Source organism: Acomys minous (assembly GCF_964271855.1).
Source record: "Acomys minous genome assembly, chromosome: 19".
Taxonomy (NCBI): Eukaryota; Metazoa; Chordata; class Mammalia; order Rodentia; family Muridae; genus Acomys; species Acomys minous.
The window spans coordinates 32,983,140-33,002,633 of NC_140499.1; the positions used below are offsets into that span (position 1 = coordinate 32,983,140).

General features: G+C 40.6%; 1 long non-coding RNA gene across 1 annotated transcript in view; it reads left to right on the plus strand.

Moving 5' to 3' along the window:
• The first annotated feature begins 3,421 nt into the window (after positions 1-3,421).
• Positions 3,422-19,494, plus strand: part of LOC311590119 — a 35,063-nt gene continuing 18,990 nt past the window's right edge. Inside the window, exon 1 of the long non-coding RNA XR_014776772.1 lies at positions 3,422-3,505. This is a non-coding gene — a long non-coding RNA (uncharacterized lncRNA). The remainder of the gene's footprint in view (positions 3,506-19,494) is intronic.

The following is a 19,494-nucleotide window of genomic DNA, read 5'->3' on the forward strand; positions in this document are numbered from 1 at the left end:
TCTAACGTCATTCGTACTGGAGAAGGTTTGCTTTTTTGCCTACACCAGAAAGGCAAATGTTGACACCTCAGGAATGTGCTCCCTTCATAAATGGACTAGTCAATGCCTAGTTCTCAGGGGGACTTAATAATGCATAAATAATAATACTTATTTATAAAATTAACTATGAACTTGGTTAAAGGAAAAAGTTGTACATCTGCCTCTGGATATGAAATACTGACCTGTCTTTGTGACGATTGTGTGCACTCTGAAACATCAGTTGTTGTCACCAGGCAAATTAGCGAGCTCAGCTGCATACTACACTGTGCATCTGAGAGCTCCAAAGATCAATTTGGCATGTGCCATTGTTGATGTAGCAAGGAAGAACGATTTCTGATCCTGGCATTGCTAACTCGCCTGGCTCACTTGTATTTCTTTATATGTCTGTTGAAATTCAAAGAGCACAAAAGCATTCAGCATAGGGGCTCAGCACACACTCACCACCTATTCATGTTAACCCCCACAGTGGTAGGGTCAGGGCTTTACTATCTTCCAAAGCCGTCACTGGTTCAAAAACACCTTCACTTTGTATCACTAAGTTTACTTTCTTGAATGTTCCTTTTGGCAAAGCTACCCATGGCAGTCTTGATTGATTTAAAAAAAATAAACAAAGAAGGTCTCTAAAATTTCAAAATTGTGTTCACAGAACCCTAATACTAAAGTTTACGTGTTTATTCCAGGGGGAGGTCCCTTCCTTCCTTCCTTCCTTCCTTCCTTCCTTCCTTCCTTTCTTCCCTCCCTCCCTCTCTTTCTCTGTCCCTCCCTCCCTCCTTCCTTCCCTCTCTCCCTCCTCCTTTCCCTCAATCTCTCCCTCCCTCCTTCCAACATTCCCTCCTTCCTTCCTTCTTTCCCTCCTTCCCCCTCTCCCTCCCTACTTCCTTCTCTCCCTCCTTTGGTCCTTCTCTCCTTCCTTCTTTCCTTCCCTCGCTCCTCTCCTTCCTTCTTTGCTTTCCTTCCTCCCTCCCTCTTCTTCTCCCTCCCTCCCTCCCCTCCCTCCTTCCTTGCTTTCCTCCTTCTCCCCTCCTTTCCTCAATCCTCACTCCCTCCTTCCTTCTTTCCCACTTTTCCTTTCTCCATCCCTCCATCCTCCTATCTTCCTTCCTTCCCTCCCTCTCTCCTTCTCTCCTTCCCTCCTTCTCTCCCTCCCTTCCATTTTTCCTCCCTTCCTTCTTTCTGTCCACCTCTCCCTCCCTCTTTCTCTTTGGTTCTTGGAATGAAACCAGGCAAGTGCTCCATCACTGGCACACCTCCAGCTTTCCAGGTTCAGGAATGATAGAAATGGATGTTCTTGTTACTGTTCTATCATTCCATTATTAAACTATTTATGAAAGGACTGTGTTTTAAGGGGTATTTTAGTCTCCTGCTGATTGATGATGTGAAGATGGGGGTGAGGTCAAATGATGAGATGACTGACAGCCTGTTAGTGAAGGAGGATGAAGCAGCTCTGTGAATAGAGCTGAAGAGAAGTAAAAGGTATCAGAATTCAGGCTCACTAAGTGGAGGAATAAGCGTATATATGTAACTAAAATTTGTTGTATGACTTTTTAAATGAATCTGGGACATTGCAGTGAATTATAGTGTTTGTCTTTCCTGCCATCATCTTTCCTTCATTGAGGATTTTAGTATTTTAAAACTACATTTGTTAGTGAAGTTCAGTAAGATTCCAGTATTTCATTTCTTCATTTTTAAAATTTATATGGGTGTTTTACCTACATGTAAGTGTACCATGTGAATGCAATTCCCATGGAGGTCAGAAGAGGGCATCAGATCTCCCAAGAATGTAGTTAACAGAGGGGTCTGTGCTGCCTTGGCTGCTTGGAATAGAGCCCGAGTCCTGTGCAAAACCAGTAAATGCTCTTAAACCGCTGAGCCATCTTTCTAGCCCTAAAATCCCTGTACTTTATGTGATTTGCTAATCTGCTAGTGTTAGCCCATTTCCAGTAAATCCAACCTTGAGTCCCCTTTAATATATGCAAGCATTTGTCCCCTCTTTTTTGGTCAGTGCACAGCTGAAGGCAAACCCTTCCTGCCTAGCTCATTCAGGCAGGGTGTGGCCGTGTGCACATGTGCACATGTGCGTTGCTTGGCAAACACCATCAACACTTGCAGTCCAAACATTTCCTGAAACCTTGAAGTATGTGCTAAGTAATCAATAATTCTGGATCTTTGGATGTGTGTGGAAATTCTCCCTAGTTATGCAAAGTGTTCCATTCAAGAGCATGACTAACCCTTCACGAAGCCTTCCAATTTGATGTTGATGTAAAACATGAAGGGAAAGAAGCTTAAAATGTGAAAATAACACATGTTCTTTTGTGTCTAGGAGAACACCTCAGAATCTCCAGAATCTCCAGAAAATATGCACTTTAGAGTCCTCAGCACACATAGAGAAATAAAATTTAAGTAATCTTTTTACACTTTTTTTTTTAATGTATGTGAGTGTTTCCCCTTCACACACAGCTGTACACCACATGTGTGAAGTGCTCAGGAAGAGGCCAGAAGAGGGCAATAGGTCCTGTGGAACTGGAGTTACAGGTGGCTGTGAGGTACTTCCAGGGTTCTGGGAACCACACTTGAATCTTCTAGGAAAGAAGCCAGTGTTCTTGACTGCTGAGCCTACTCTCTCATTGTTAGGAGCAATGCAGTGCGGGCTCAGTTTTGGCCCCAGAGCATCTGCCTGAGGCAATGTTGGTTGGTAAGGCACGCAGGCCTTGTTGTCATTAGTAGGAAAAGCAGAGCTATGAAAACAGTTGGCCTAAGGCTCGGGACTGAGTCTTCCACTGAGGCAGGATATGGCAGGATCACAGCATGGACCACAGTATTGGGCAGATGAAAGTTCTTGACTAGGAGAGATTTCTTGAACTCATGTACGCCAGGCAAACCCTACCATTGAGCTGTCTCTCCATTCCTCTTCCTTCACTATCTTACTTTGGGGCAGCAGCGCCACCAAAGCTCAGGCAGTCTTTGAACCTGTAATCCTCTTGCCTCAGCTCATTTTAGTGTAGTCACTGGTTATAAATATTTTAAGTGTGCTATACAAATTATGCTATTGTTATGTTGTTTGTGGGTAATGTGTCAGAGCAGGATAGAAGTCATTTTCACTGAAGGATATAGGTACAGAATTTTAGCCTCATTGATAGAACATAACCTTTTATTCAGTGCATGATTTCTACACAAATTGTGTAACTCTATAAAGTGCAAAGACTATAGAATGTGTGTGGGAGCCACAGCTGCCTGAAACTGACACAGTTTTGGCTATCAGTCCTGCCAAAGTTTTATAGCTGGGAGCTAGTAAGATACCGCCAGTAAAGTGATTGATTTAGACTCCGTCTCCCACCTCCCCATTGCTAACACATACTTTCCACAAAGCACATTCGTGATTCTTTCAGGCGGAAGAACACCTGTTGATTAAACTTGGAGATACAGACGCTAATTTGGAATGAATAATTCACTTCTCAGTTTACACAAGGTACAACTGGTCTGCATGAATTCTGTTCATGTGAAGAGCTAGCCTGGGAGAATATTCTAGAAGAGGCAGCTTCTCTTTTCGTGTTTTTCTCTACCTATGATCTGTAAGTGAGCAACTTTGTTCTGATTAATGAAGCTAATTGCTAGTTTGTAAGGACCATTTGCTTTATTTTTCGAAAAGTGTCAATGGAAACCGAGTCCTACGTGATCTTTTTTAAAAAAATGTTCATTTTAAAAATTATGTCTCTCTTCATGTGTCTGTGAATGAGTATGTGCACACAGGTGCAGCTGTCTGTGGAGGCCGGAAGGGGGCATCAGAGCTCCTGAAGCTGGAGTGACAGGTGGTTGTCAGCTGTTTGATCTTGGTGCTGAGAACTGAACTTGGGTCCTCCTCAAGAGCAATGAATGCCCCTAACCACGGAGCTATCTCACCAGCTCTGAAATCTAAGTTTTTAAAATCTGGGGTTAAATGTTTGGGGGAAGTTATCTCTCTATTAGTGATTGGCCATTTAGGGTTTACTGAGCCATGAAAGAATCATTAATCTTATTAATGATTGGCACGTTTCATCTTCCCAGACTAAGGAATTTTTAAGTTGGAAGGAAGTTTGAGTGAAGATCAACTGCCACTTATTCAGTGTGTGGAGTTCTCCAAACTAAAGTTGGCCCTTAGCTAACTTCTAAGAGAAATCTGGCACTGGAAAATGAGTGCTTGGTCTTTCCTCAGCTCACGACATGCTTGCTCTCCTTCTGCTCATCCCCAGGGACTCTTCTTTTTATTTCTCAGCTTCTTGTCCCAACTGAAAGTTGCACTCAAAATTCTCTCTCTTAGTACTTTTCAAATATATAACACATTACTATTAACTAAAACCAGTGTGTTGCGAAATGGATCTTTCTCATCTACTTGTATTTTTAAATCAAGCTGCCTTTGAAATCGTCAGATGACGGGGTCCTCTTGTCTCTACCTCCTAATGAATAAAATAACACATACCCGATTGCAGACTGTAACAGTATCTGAGTTCTTCTGACCATGTTTTGAGTATATTAACCTCTTTGTGGTAACGTTTAGAGTGACACATGAGCACATCACTTGACATATATTGTTTAGTTGGAGTAGCATGAGCATACTGTGCTCATTTTTTTGCTTTCAAGATAAAACTTTTTATGTGCCTAGAATATGTATGTTTGGTGCCCCCTGAAAAAGGTAAATCACTGAACATGTTAACATAGTAACTGTTAGCATGTTAACAACAAACGCTGTGTGCCTCTTTAGGGAGACTGATGCCACCATTCCCCCAAAGGACTGGCATTTCACAGCAGTTGATTTCATCTCTTTAACATCAATGGCTTCTGTTTCCATGTACTGCATCTCTGTAGCCAGAGATATAATGGCAATTACAATTAATCAACATTAACAATTTATGGTTAATTATAGTATTCTTTGCAATTTTTTTTAGAACATATGACAGAACACATGTGGCAAAAGTACATAAAATTGTTCAGACTTTATACTTTATTAACACCATCTTCTCACTAGAGAATTTCAGCACAGTAGAAAAAAAATTAGTCCATTGAGTGCCAGGCCTGGATATTTACTGTCTAGTTGATGGTCTAAGCACCTCTGTCTTTGTATGATTCCATATGCTGCTGCTGCTGCTCCTCCTCCACTCTCCTTTTCCTCACTCTTACCCCACCTCCTCTTCTTCTCCTGTGTTCCCTCTTCCTTCTCTTTTCTTCTTCTTGAGTTTGTTTTGCTTGCATGAATGTGTGTGCATCACATGAGTGCCTGGTGCCTGTGGAATCCAGAAGAGGACATTGGATCACCTGGAAGTGGAGTTACAGGTGATTCTGAGCCACTATGTGGGTATGGGAGTCCAACCCAGATCTCTGCAAGAGCAGCAAAGGCTCTTAACTGATGAGTGATTTCTCCAGCCCCTGACTCTGCTTCTTTAGTATCTTAAGATTATATATTATATTGATTGAATACATAAGAAACCTGTGCTTACATTTGCTTTCTGTCCAGATCTGCTGAAATTGCCTTGCCTGCAGTGAGCTGAATCACAGCTTACTTGCCTTTTAATGTCACAGGTTAATCTTCATAGAGCAAAAGTTGTTTAGTTTCTGTAGTAGAAAGTCTTAGAGATTTTATTATATCAATAGCCAGATTCCCCTAGCACATGTTTGATTTTTTGCTGTGGGGAGGTCTTTCGACATCTTCTGGAAGGCACCTTGGATGCTGTGTGAAAAGCCTGGGCCAGCAGAGTTAGCATGAGGGATGTGGGAGGATGGCTGTCAGAGGGCTGGGCTCCTTGTCATCCTCACCAAAACTCTGCACAGTGTTAGCTTCTGGGCACTGGAGTCCAGAACCATCTCACCAGGACCCATTAAGCTTGGGCTGAAGGACTGCTGTGCTCTCAGCTAATATCTTGTTTGTCATTCCCTTTTTATAATCAATTTAAGCTAATGATCTATGTTGGAAAACGCTGGGGAAAATTTGTATGCTTTTCTTTGTTTAATGTGCTTTTTATTTAAACTGGAAAGTTGTTCAGGAAAAAGTGAAATAATGCTTCAGAAATATCTGTGGTTCTTGATATATGAGCCAGAAATGAGAAAAGCATAGGTTTGTTCCATGTATAAAAATGCATTTTAGTATTGCATGAAAACCCAAGTCTTTGATGTAGGACATCAGGAGTCATGTTAAATGATTTTTCTATTGGGATAGACAAGATAACCATCGGTTTTGGCCTGAAGGTCTGAGGCCGTTATGAGTATAACTGTGGCCGTGTTATTCTGAACTCTTGGAGAATGACTTGCAGGTCTGATCTTTATTCATTTTGGACATTAGAAATGATGGTGTCACGTGTACACCTAGTGCTGTGAGAACAAGTTAGAAAAGAAAGGAGTATAATTGCTTTGAAAGTATTTACAGTTTAACTGGGGAACACAAATACACATGGATCAAAGGGCATAGTCTGTGAGATAGTGTTAGATTATAGACTTTAAGGAATCTTGGAAAAATGACATTTTTTGTCTCTATTATAATATCCTTTTAATTTGTCTCTATTAGAGCATGAGCTATTATGTTCAGGATTTTTTTCAAGCCAATGAAACTTACCACCTTGACATTTTAAAGGTCTATTTATTTTTATTTTATGTGTATGCATAATTGCCTACATGTACACCATTGTGTGTGCAGTGCCCACATGGACAGCAGAGGGCATTGAATCCGGGGGCTGGAGTTACAAATGATGGTAAATTTCTGTATGGATGCTGGGAATTGAACCTGGGTCTTCTGGAAGAGCAGCCAGTGCCCTTAACCACAGAACCATCTCTCCAGCTTCCCCATCTTGATATTCAAACTAGCCACTGGGCAAAAGGTCCTCATTTCTACCACAGACAGAATTTTGCCTAAAAAAGGGGCCAGCTTGGATGCTGGCAGTCGATGGCCAAACTCTGCCAAGACAGGGTAAGCAAGTCCTCAACACTTCCTGCCTCACAAATATGTCTGTCAGATATATTGGGCCAGAAGGCTTAAGAAGATATTTAAAAATATTACAATGACATACTAGGATTTGAACAGGAATCCATTTAGAGATGATTTATTCTAATATTTCCACTAGATACTTGTTGAAACTGAGTCTAGAAAGTTCTCCAAGGAAGAGTAACAACCAGAGCCTAAGCCCAAGTCATTGATGTGGTTTATTAAGAAGCACTGCTCTGTGGTATCATCTGCTGGTGTCTGGTGGATGTAAGGTTATTTTGTCAGTACAGAAGATAATTATAGATTGGCATCCATTTATAACTTTCCTTTATCCTTTTTCCCCCTGAATGTTTATTAACAAATATTCATTGTAACATAGTGGTGGCTTTTAAAAATTATTATTATTATTATAATTTATTCACATTACATCCCGATTGTAATCCCCTTGCTCTTTCTTATCTTCCTGTTCCCATTCTATTTCCCCTCCCCATGACCTATGACAGTTGGGGTCCTCCTCCCCCACTGTCTGACCACAGCCTATCAGGTTTCATCTTGATAGTCAACATTCCCTTCCTCTGTGTTCCAACAGGATCTCTTCCCTAAGGGGCAGTGATCAAATCGAGGGCACCAGAGTTCTTGTCAGAGGCAGTCCCTCATCCCCCCCCCCCCCCGACCAACCACGTGGAGAATGAGCTCTCCATTGGCTATGCCTGATTAGTGGGTCTCCAACAGGACCTCTTCTCTAAGGGACAGTGATCAAATCAAGGGCACCAGAGTTCTTGTCAGAGGCAGCCCCCACCGCCCTCCCCCCCCCCCGACCACGTGGAGAATGAGCTGTCCATTGGTCTAGATCCTCTTCTTGCCATGTCCTTGGTTGATGCATCAGTTTGTGCAGGTCCCCCTGGGTCCAGATCCAGCAGCCTTGATAGTATTCTTGTGGAGCTCCTGACAATCTCCATGCCCCAACTCTTGCATACAATTCTCAGCTCTTTGACCAGAGTCCAGCTGCATGTCCCAGTGTCTGTCCCAATCTCCCACTGGGTGGAATCTCTCAGAGGACATCTATGTTGGGCTAATATCCACTTATAAGTAAGTGTATACCATGCATGTCTTTCTGGTCTGGGTTATCTCATTCAGGATGATAATTTCTAGTTCTATCCATTTGCCTGCAAATTTCAAGATCTCCTTGTTTTTGATAGCTGAATAGTATTCCATTGTGTAAGTGTACCAGAACTTCTTTATCCATTCTTTGGTTCAGGGATATCTACATTGTTTCCAGATTATGGATATTATGAATAAAGCTGCTATGAACATAGTTGAGCAAATGCCCTTGTTGTGTGGTGGAGCAACTTTTGAGTAAATGCCCAGGAGTGGAATAGCTGGGTCTTTAGGTAGCACTGTTTCCAATTTTCTGAGAAAGGGTCAGATTGATTTCCAAAATGGTTGTACACGTCTGTACTCCCACCAGCAATAGAAGAGTCATTTCCTATCTCCACATCATCACCAGCTCTCACTTGAGTTTTTGATCTTAGCAATTCTGATAGGTATAAGATGGAATGTCAGAGTCATTTTGATTTGTATTTCCCTGATAACTGGGCAAGTTGAGCATTTCTTTAGTTGTTGCTCAGACATTCAGTGTTCCTCTGTTGAGAATTCTCTGTTTAGCTCTGTACCCCATTTTTAATTGTGTTATTTGGTTTGGTAGTGTTTAATTTCTTGAGTTCTTTATATATTTTGGATATTAGCTCTTTGTCGGATGTAGGATTGGTGAAGATCTTTTTTCCAGTCTGCAGGCTGTCATTTTGTTCTGTTGACAGTGTCCTTTGCCTTACAGAAGTTTTTCAGTTTCATGAGGTCCCATTTATTAATTGTTGATCTTAGAAATGAGCTATTCAGGAAGTTGTCTCCTGTGCCAATGAGTCCAAGGCTCTCTCCCACGTTTTCTTCTAACAGATTTAGTGTGTTTGGTTTTATGTTGAAGTCTTTAATCCACTTGGAATTCAGTTTTGTGCATGGTGATAAATATGAATCTATTTGCATTTTAACCATGTAGACATTCAGTTAGACCTGCACCATTTTTTGAAGATGTTATCTTTTCCCATTGTATGGATTTGGCTTCTTTGTCAAAAATCGAGTGTCCATATGTATAGGTTTATTTCTGGGTCTTCGATTCAATTCCACTGATCTATCAGCCTATTTCTATGCCAGTTCCCTGCTGTTTTTATTATTGTTGCTCTATAGTTAGTACAGCTTGAGATCCAGGATGGAGATGACTCTGGAAGCTCTTTTATTGTATGGGATTGTTTTAGCTATTCTGGGTTTTTGTTTTTCCATATGAAGTTTAAAATTGATCTTTCAAGGTCTGTAAAGAATTGTGTAGGAATGTTGATGGGATTTTCATTGAATCTATAGATTGCTTTTGGTAAGATGGCTATTTTTACTATATTGATCCTCCTGATCCATGAGCATGGGCGATCTTTCCATCTTCTGATAGCTTCTTCAATTTCTTCCTTAAAGACTTGAAGTTTTTTTTTTTCATATGAGTCTTTCACTTGCTTGGTTAGAGTTACACCAAGATACTTTATATTACTTGTAGCTATTGAGAAGGGTGTAGTTCCCTTAATTTTTCAGCCTGTTTGTCATTTGTATACAGCAGGGCTACTGATTTTTTGGAGTTGATTTTTTATCCAGCCACTCAACTGAATGTGTTTATAGGAGTTCCTTAATAGAATTTTTGGGGTCACTAATGGACACTATCAGATCATCTGTGAATAGTGATAATTTGACTTCTTCCTTTTCAATTTGTATTCCCTTTATCTCCTTTAGTTATCTTATTGCTCTAGCTAGGACTTCAAGTACTATGTTGAAGAGATAAGGAGATAGTGGACAGCCTTATCTTATGCCTGGTTTCAGTAGAACTGATTTATGTTTCTCTCCATTTATTTTGATGTTGGCTATTGGCTTGCTGTATATTGCATTTATTATGTTGAGGTATGTGCCTTGTATCCCTGATTTCTCCAAGACTTTAAATATGAATGTGGGTTGGATGTTATCAAATGCTTTTTCATCATGAGGAGATGATCATGTGTTTTTTCTTTCAGTTTTTTTATATGATGGGTTACATTAATGGATTTCCATATTTTGAATCACTCCTGCATGTCTGAGATGAAGCCTACTTGGTCATGGTGAATTATATTTTTGGTGTTTTCTTGTAGTTGATTTATGAGTAATAAGTAAACATTATTAGGCCTATAATTATTATTATGACAGTATTTTCTAATCCTCTAGTGATCAGTCAAGACACGGACACCTGTTATATTTTAAAATAGCCTTAGTTAACCTGGGGCAGGGCAGATATTAAGCCCCTAAACTATTCCCCATAGTGGGGCAGGTATAGGATATTTGCTAATGTTCTGCATCTGGGCCAAATCCTCCATCCATGCCAGCCATGTGCCTCTTCCACTTAACCCATGGAGACCTTCCTTTTTCCTCTCCTCTTGTCTGGTCCCTCTTCTTCCCAAGATTCCAGCTCTGGAATAATAGCCACGCCTATCCCATTTGTCTTTCCCAGGTGTGATGGCCTTTTATTGGTCAAACAGGTTAGGCTCCTAGGCAAGGTACAGGTAGGTCACAGAGACAGCAAGCAGTAATTATTATCAAAATACATCAGACCAACCTCCAACAGAAATTGGTCTGAAATTCTCTTTGCTTGTTGGGTCTTTGTGTGGCTTAGGTACCAAGGTGACTGTGGCATAGAACGAGTTTGGTAAATGCTCCTTCTGTTTCTATTTTGTGGAATAGTTTGGAGAGAATTGGTATTAGGTATTCTTTGAAGATCTGGTAGAATTCTGTAACTCTGTGCTGAATCCATGTGGCTCTGGGTGCTTTTTTGTTGTTGTTGTAAGATTTTTTATGTCTGCCTCTATTTCCTTAGGAGATATAGGACTGTTTAATTTGTTTACCTGACCTTGATTCAATTTTGATAGTCTCTATCTCTCAAGAAAATTGCCCATTTCATTTAGATTTTCAAATTTTGTGGCATAAAGGCTTTTGAAGCAAGCCCTAATGATTCTTTGGATTTCCTCTTTATCTGTTGTTATGTCTCCCTTTTCATTTCTGATTTTGTTGATTTGAATACTGTCCCTTTGCCTTTGGTTAGTTTGGCTAAAGGTTTGTCTATCTTGTTGATTTTCTCAAAGAACCAGCTCTTGCTTTCATTGATTCTTTAATTGTTCTTTTTGTTTCTAATTTATTGATTTCTGTCCTGAATTTGATGATTTTCTGTCATCTACTCTTTGCTGTGTCTGCTTTTTTGTTGTTCTAGAGCTTTCAGGGGTGCTGTTAAGATGCTAATTTGGGAATCTCTCCAATTTCTCTATAAAGGCACGTAGTGCTATGAGCTTTCCTCTTAGCACTGCTTTCATTGTGTGTCATAAGTTGGGTATGTTGTTCCTCTCCTTTTTATTTCATTTCTCTCAGCTGTTGGCTTGACATCCGGAACTTCCTGGGATTGTCAATATAGCTGGGCTTGCCTAGGAAATATGTTCAAACTATCTCAAAAGTAGTTAACAAATATTATAGACTAAAAAAGATTTTGTTTGAAAAACTGGGTCTCGGGGCTGGAGAGGCAGCCTAGTGGTTAAGAGCACTGACTGCTCTTCCACAGGATTGAGGTTCAATTCCCAGCACCCACTCGGCAGCTCTCAACTGCCCATCACTCTAAGATCTGACACCCTTACACAGACATACATGCAGGCAAAACACCAGTACACATAAAATAAAAACAAATAAAAATTTAAAAATACTTAAAAAAAATCTGGATCTCATGTAGCCAAGACCTTAACCTTCAGATTCTCCTGCCTTCACCTCATGAGTGCAGAGATATAAGTGTTGCTACCATGACGGGTCTGTGCATTGCATCCGGAACTCCATGTATGCTAGCATAATAAATGAATTATGTCTTTCCTTTAAACTCCAGATGCATACATCTTTGTGTTTTCTTGATTTAGAATTCGATGGTAGATTTCAAAACTTCCAATTGTGTATTTTAAAGTGCACAAAAGATTGGAAACATTGAAAATAGAGTTTCTGTTCTTACTAGCAGCTATAGTATCACTTCCCCAAGATTCACTTGAAACAAAGCTGAGATCTCTCACATGGAGGCTGTAAGGACCAGGCTAATTAAATATTGTTTCACATTAAGCAGCACTTGGATTTGAATTGAAGACAAGATTGAAAGTGTAAATCTTCATTCCCCGCCCCTTTCCTTTCTTTCTATCATTTGTTCTCAGCCAAGGTTCTGTGCATCTTAGCTTAGTTTCAAAGTTACTGTGCAACCAGAGATGACTTTGAACTTTTAGTCTTCCTCCAGAGTCCTTGGCTTTCTGACGCATGCCACCACATCTGGCAGGAAATGTGTCTTTTAGGCTGCCATTCTTTTCCAGTATGTTGAAGATTTATACCACAGACCAGGACATTGTGAGGATTGAAAACAAGCAGAGGCTGTAAATGGAGCTTTGTTAATTAACTTGTCAGCAGATGTTCATGGCTTCACATACTTTGTGCTTGTGATATCATCATGGAAAAGATTATGAAGTTTGTTCTCTCGTGTGGTATATATATATATGTAAACACAATTGATTTGAAACAGTGATGGCAATGGGGAAGAATTGCCTATAGCAAGGTGACGGTCTGGAGAAGTTTACTTTGGTACAGTGCTAGAGGAGGATTGCTCCAAAGTGTATTCCAGCTGAGACATCACATCAGTGATGAGGTAGTGACCTGGGGCATGCATCTCAGAGACAGAGGACCCTCACCTGGAGCTCTGTCTTCCAGTGGAGACAGAGACAAAGGGGAAGTTGAAAACTGTAAAGAGATTATGACTATTTACATCCATAATGAGGTAGAAGGCATCTTAAGCTGTTTTAGTAGCTTATACCAATACAGGGCAGAGTGAGGACTAGAATATCAGTGCCAGTAAAATTTTACACTGAACATTTTAAAATTATTTTTTATTTTATGTGTTTGTGTGTTTTACCTGCATGGGTGGAAGTATACCATGTGTGCGCTGAGGTAGAAAGTGGCCACCTGCAGCCTCAAAGCGTCCACACCAGAAACCTACCATTTAGGTCATGATTTCAGGTTTTCAACCTTTGGCACCATGAGAGTAAGTTTCTGTTATTTATTACTTCTCACCAAGTCCATGGTCCTTTGTTTTACAAGACAGCTGAACTTCATTAACTCATTTGCACATTAAAATTTCACAACTATTTATTTAAAAATAAATTTATCTCAGAAAAGGAATAGCCATAAATATGAAAGCAACAGGAGCCCATGGGAACGCTTCACACTCAAACCACAAAAGAGATTCAACAAATTAGGAAAGAAAAAAAAAAGCTGTTTTGAAGAAGCCTGGGATTGAATCCAATGCCTCAGAATGGTGGCAAAATTGGAGTGGCATCTGGAAAAAGGCAAAGAGACAGACAAAGGATGGATGGAATATTTTCTAGCAGCTTTGAAGTGCTGGGTAAGGATAGAAACTGTAGTGTTGACATGGGGCCAGTGGGCCAGCAGGTGGCTTTCTTGGAGAAAGCACTGTTGTCCGTAGGAGGGCAGTGCTGGCAAGATCCCCGTGAAAGCGGCTGGAGGGGGGTGTTTTTCTTGAGAAAATACAAAAGAATTTTAGAGATGCCAAGTGGCACGAGGAAGAGATGAGGATAAGAAGAGCTGAGCGGTTAGGAGAGTGCCCATCAGATTGAGACAGTCTAAGCTTGAAAAGTCATTTATGTGCTAAAAATAAATAAACCAATCTTTAAAGAACTTGCCAGTTTCAGTGGAATTGATTGCCTGCTTCTTAAACCACACCTAAGTTCATTTTTGGAATTTCATTTTCATTTTAATATATATATATTTTTTTTAAAAAAATATAGAGCAGATTTATTAAGTATAGTTAAGCCGCATGGGACAATGGAAGTCTGGGATGACTCAAAGCCAGGCTCCAAGGCTCAGATAGTCACCAGGCAAAGATAGAGCCTTTTCATACAGCCACAGATAGCAAACACAAGGAAGTCCTGGGTTCGACACACTGAGGGCAACAGAGAGCGCAGGCTAATGGCTTCTCAGGCTCCTGACAGAGACCAGGGTGTGCCACTAAGTCCTCTAACACTCCTCAGCTTAGTCAACCCATGAGTTTATTGTAGTTGCTTCCAGGACTACTGTTGAGAGGTTGCTCAGAGGCAGCAGAATCCTAGGAAAACCCACCTTCCGAAAGCCCCAAAGCTTCCCACACAACCTGTAGTCAGCTGGGAAACTGAAGAGCCTCTGGTCCCTACAAAGGGGAGGGTTTACTTGTCCCTCTTTCCCTCTCTCCTCCTTTCTCCCTCGTGGTCTTTGCCTTCTTTATCTTACTTCCTCCTCTTCCTCTCTCCTTCTCCACCTCCTTTACTTTATCTGCCTGATTCTTCCCACGCTGGGATGGAACTCATTGTCTTTGCAAGCTAAGCGTATACTCTCCCACTGAGAGGTATACTCCAAGTCTTGAAGGTTCCTTTCCTTTTATTCTCCCCCTCCTCCCTCCTTTCCTTTCTTTATCTTTCATTTACAAACTCAGGATTCAACCCAAGGGCATGCGTGTGTTGTACCCTCCTTAACCTGCTTAAACTCTGTAGCCCCTCCGTTGAGACCTACTTCAGTTCCTAGCATAACCGTGGCTCCTCTGCTAACACCAGCAATTGCTCTTAGCATGTCAGAAGCCATTTTGCTTCCAAGTCGCCATTTTGATCATAAGGTGAGATTAAGTTCAGGTTCTTCGTCTCTACCTGCCTGGAAGATTGACTAGCCTTTTACTTACAATTTGTTCCTTTCTCCCAGAACGGTGGGGAACTGAAAAGTGCCCAAGCCTATATCCCAGTCAGTCAACCTAAAATGTTTTGTCTAGCCACCTGAGTACATTGTTCTCAGAACAAAATTCTTATGTTTAGCTAATCAAAATGGTGTAATGCTGCCTTCCCACCTGGTTATCTGGTTGTTACCTGGTTATATTTTCTTCTTATAAAAAGCCTGCCTTAGAAACAGACTGGGGTCCTGGTCTGATTCCCGAATTTGGATTGTGGGCCTGGCCAGTCATTTCTTGCTCATTGTTCAAATAAACTTCCATCAATCTGAATCTGGTGTTCGAGTGGTCAGTGTGTGGCTATTCCTGAACTCTAACATGTGTTCTAAGCAAGTGATCAACCTATAAGCTATACTCTAGGTTCTTGGATTTTCTTTGAGTTTATGTAAATGAACAAGTGTTGTTGTTTTTAAACTAAGGACCCTGGCTGTCAGGGACAGGGGTCTCTCGAAGGACTGAGCACTATGATGTTATCATTTGTCATTCACATGGATCAAGCATAAATATAATTATCTATGCATTTTATAAAATGAGAATAAAATTTCTGTTGAATTTTAAGTCTTAAAGTGGCTGAAAATTCGGGCTAGAAGGTAAAAGATACAGCTAGTAGAAGAACTTTTTGAAGCAATGCAAAGTCCTTTCCTTCCTGGGAAATGGCATATTAGAGGCCACTTCTGTGTGGGCTGATGAAAAAAGGAACCAGAATATGAAAGCATAGCTTTTATCCCAGAAACAGAAATAGAGGAAGAGTGTTGGAAACCAGTGAAGGAAATGACAAGATAAAGGAAAATAGTGAACACTCAAAAAGATAATGTGGGGCAGAGAAGTGAGCTGTGCCGTTCCTGGGGGAGGGCAGAATGGTTTCATGTTGATGCTGCTACTGCATTTTGCTTTCTCCTTGCTGAGTATTCTGGGGAAGTGAGTTTTAAAGACTAGGTTGCTAATGCTAAGATTTTCCATAAACTGAGAAGACATATCCAAGCCAGTAGATACACAACCATGACATAGCAAAGCAGGAAGCATGAAGATGTAGCACAGCTCTCCAAAGTTCATGGCTCCCCACTGCTGAGTTCAAAGACACTGAAATAGGTAAAATGACAGATGAGGAATTCAGAGATTTTTCTGGAAAACATGATCAGTGATTTTAGAAAGGAAATGAACAAACAGATGAATCAATTTAGGATAGGGAGAAGAAAGTCAGCAAGACAGAGTGAAAAATGAGCAAACTGGGAGAGAAAATCAGCAATAAACAAAAAACAATAACACAGAAGAAAGACTCAGCAAGAAAATTGAAAATCTGAAAAAAAAAATCCCACAGAGTGGGAAAATCCTATTGAACCAAGTAAAGCATTACCAGTGCAAAGACTCACCAGTAGACTAAGCCAAGCTGAAGACAGGGCTGGGCGCAAAGCTAATGAAATATTATATTTAAGCATCATTGAGGAATAAGGTGAGCATGACCACAGTACTCAAGAATTCTGGGATACTGTTGTGGGGTATTCACGAGAGAAGACTACTCAGACATGGGTTTAAGACAATAGGAAGTTCTTACTAGCCAACTAGTGACTACACTGGGTGTTTGGGATCTCTATGTAGCCCTGAACCTCTCTCAGGGTGAGCTTTTCTGCACAAAAAAATCTTGGTTTGACATACTTCAGTTAGCAAAAACAGTTGGCCAGACACAAAACTACAGAAGCCAAAAGGCAAAGTTTTTACATGTAGAAAAATTTCCAAAACTATGTACTTTGATGGCTTAGGTATTTGTTTTCACAAGTTTTATGGCCCAAATGATACCATCATCGTGGAATCAGTTGCCCTAAGGTCTGGGGGCCTGTTACAAAACAGTCAAGAGGATGGACTAAGAATACATGGGGTAAAATAGATAAATATTAGAAGTATATAGAATGTATTCAATGACTCAATGATTACATTATCAAATTAAACACAGAGAAGGAAAAGGCATTTAAATAAAAGAAACATTAAAAAAAAACCCCAATACATTAGTGTTCTCAGACAGATAAGGGAAATAGGCCAGGGTGTTATAAAACTAGGAAGGAAACATAATAACACTCCCCTAAGATTTGGATTTTTGTAATTTAGTGACTTGTGGTAAACTATCCTTATTATAGCTTAAAAATCTTGAGGAGATTATATTTACATATTTTTATTATAGCATATTCTTATAATTGATCTGTTTTATCATTAACTTTTTATGTTGATCTTTTACTGTGTGGAGTCCACAAATGATATTTTTCTCAGTAGTCATATCTAGGAAAAACAGGTCATGCATAGTACATCCAATACAGTTTGAGCTTACAAGTATCCAGTAGGAGTTAGGGTATATGCTTTCTGCTGGAAGGAAGACTCCAACATAGAGTAAAAGAAAGAGTTTGTGGACAATAAAAAGCTATGGAAGGCTTTAAAAAAAGTTTGTGAAGTTTGGAAGACATTGATGAATTATCCCAGTAGCAAAAAGAAGAATTACATACAAGATGAAGAACAGAATAAAGCCAGCAGATCATCAACCTTGGAGCCTAACATCCAACCAGTCATGTTTTCAAAAGAGATGTTGAGGCTATAGAGAAAAGAAACACATGGGCACATATTAGATGATTCCATGTAATACAATATGAGTTTTAGATAGAGAGGCATACAAAGAACCCAGCAGAGTAAAGGACCCTGGTCATTATAAAAAACACAAAATACCAAGAGAAAGAGATTTTTAAAGTGTTGCAGGGAGAACAAAAGCAGCATAAATGTAGGAAAAGGACAGGAGTCAAGATGAGTCACACTGCTGAGCAGCAGTGATATAAATTGTGGACAAAGGATCAAAGGTAGCTGTAGACCTTGCAACCTGGAATTCAATACCAAGCTAAACTATCTATCACATACACAGCTACACCAGCTTCTCTGAGACACAGTGTTATAAAAGCTGAATATGTTCCCCAAGTGCTTTTTATTAGACTGTGTGGTGGTTGCATATTAGATAGGTTTGATTTTTTTTTTTTGACACAGAGTTTCTCTGTGTAGCCTTGGCTGTTCTGGACTCGCTTTGTAGACCAGGTTGGCCTCGAACTCACAGCGATCCACCTGCCTCTGCCTTCTGGGTGCTGGGATTAAAAGCATGAGCCACCATGCCCAGCTAGATAGGTTTGATTATGGTGTCATCAACGAAAGAGCAGATATTGACTATCTCCTAAGCTGGCTCCAACTCTGGCAGGTTCCATGTGATCTTGGTTGTTGGAGCTCAGCTGTGTCGCGGTGGTTCCCACCTTAGCTGTCTTGCCAAGCTGCTCCCTTTTCTGTGCCTGTGTTTCCCTTATCAAATTTCAAAGCTGGTGTGAAAATCTCACCCCATATTCACCTCCATATACCAGTGATTCTATTTGGGCAAGAATAAAGATATACTGTGAGACAGGGACGTATAGAGCTGAGAAGACGGTGGATGAATAGCTTGCTATGCAAGCGTGAGTACTGACTTTGGGTTCATCACTGACCCATCACCAATATTCTATATGAAACAGCGCAGAAGAATAGAACACAGAAGACTGCTCTCTCTGCAGCACTCTGGTGTCAGTTTGAATGGCCCACTGAGCACTACTGACAGGAAATCTGGGGGAGTATTGTAGTCTACTTACAATTTCAGTGCTTGGGAGGTGAAGACTGGGGGGGGCGGTCCCTGGGATATCTGTCTAGATATGCTAGCCAAATTAGCAATCTCTGTGTTCAGCAGAAGAAAGTGTGGCTGAGAATGATTCCACAGATCAGCCCCAGACCATCAGATGCATGCAGACAAATGAATGCCTGAAGACATGTGAGCACACTTATGTGAGTAAACACACACACACACACACGCACGCACGCACGCACGCACACACGCACGCACGCACACACACATGCATGCACACGCGCGCACACACACACATACATACACACATCATATTTATATGGCTTTCCCATTAAAGCTGTGAAAAGCTGATTATACCCTTCAAAGATTATTCTATCTATCTATCTATGTATCTATCTATGTATCTATCTATGTATCTATCTATGTATCTATCTATGTATCTATCTGTCTATCTATCTATCTATCTATCTATCTATCTATCTATCTATCTTTGCGAACAGCATAGGTCTAACTTGTTTGGGTAGTTTCAGAATTAGTTTTTTTTTATCAACTTGATATGAGGCTAGAAATGCCTCCATTAGATTGTCTGTAGGCAAATCTTTGGGGCATTTTTCTTGACTAATGATTGATAGGGAAGGGCCCAGGCCCCTGTGGGTGCTGCCATCCCTGGGCAGGTGGTCCTGGTGTGTACAAGAAAGCAGGCTGAGCAGGCCATGGGGAGCATGGGGTGTGCTCCACAGTCTCTACTTCAGTTCCTGTCTTGCATTCCTGCTCCGACTTCCCTCAGTGATGAAATGTTACCTAGAAATATAAGAGGAAATAAACTCTTTCCTCCTCAAGTCCCTTTTGGTCATGTTGTTTTATCATAGTAATAGAAATCCAACTAAGGCAGAAAAAAACAGAAGAAAGGAACACAGCAGCCTGCCCTCCCTGCCCCACTCTGGTGTCATCTTGAATTGAAAATCCTGATGACATGTTACCAATAAAGAAAAT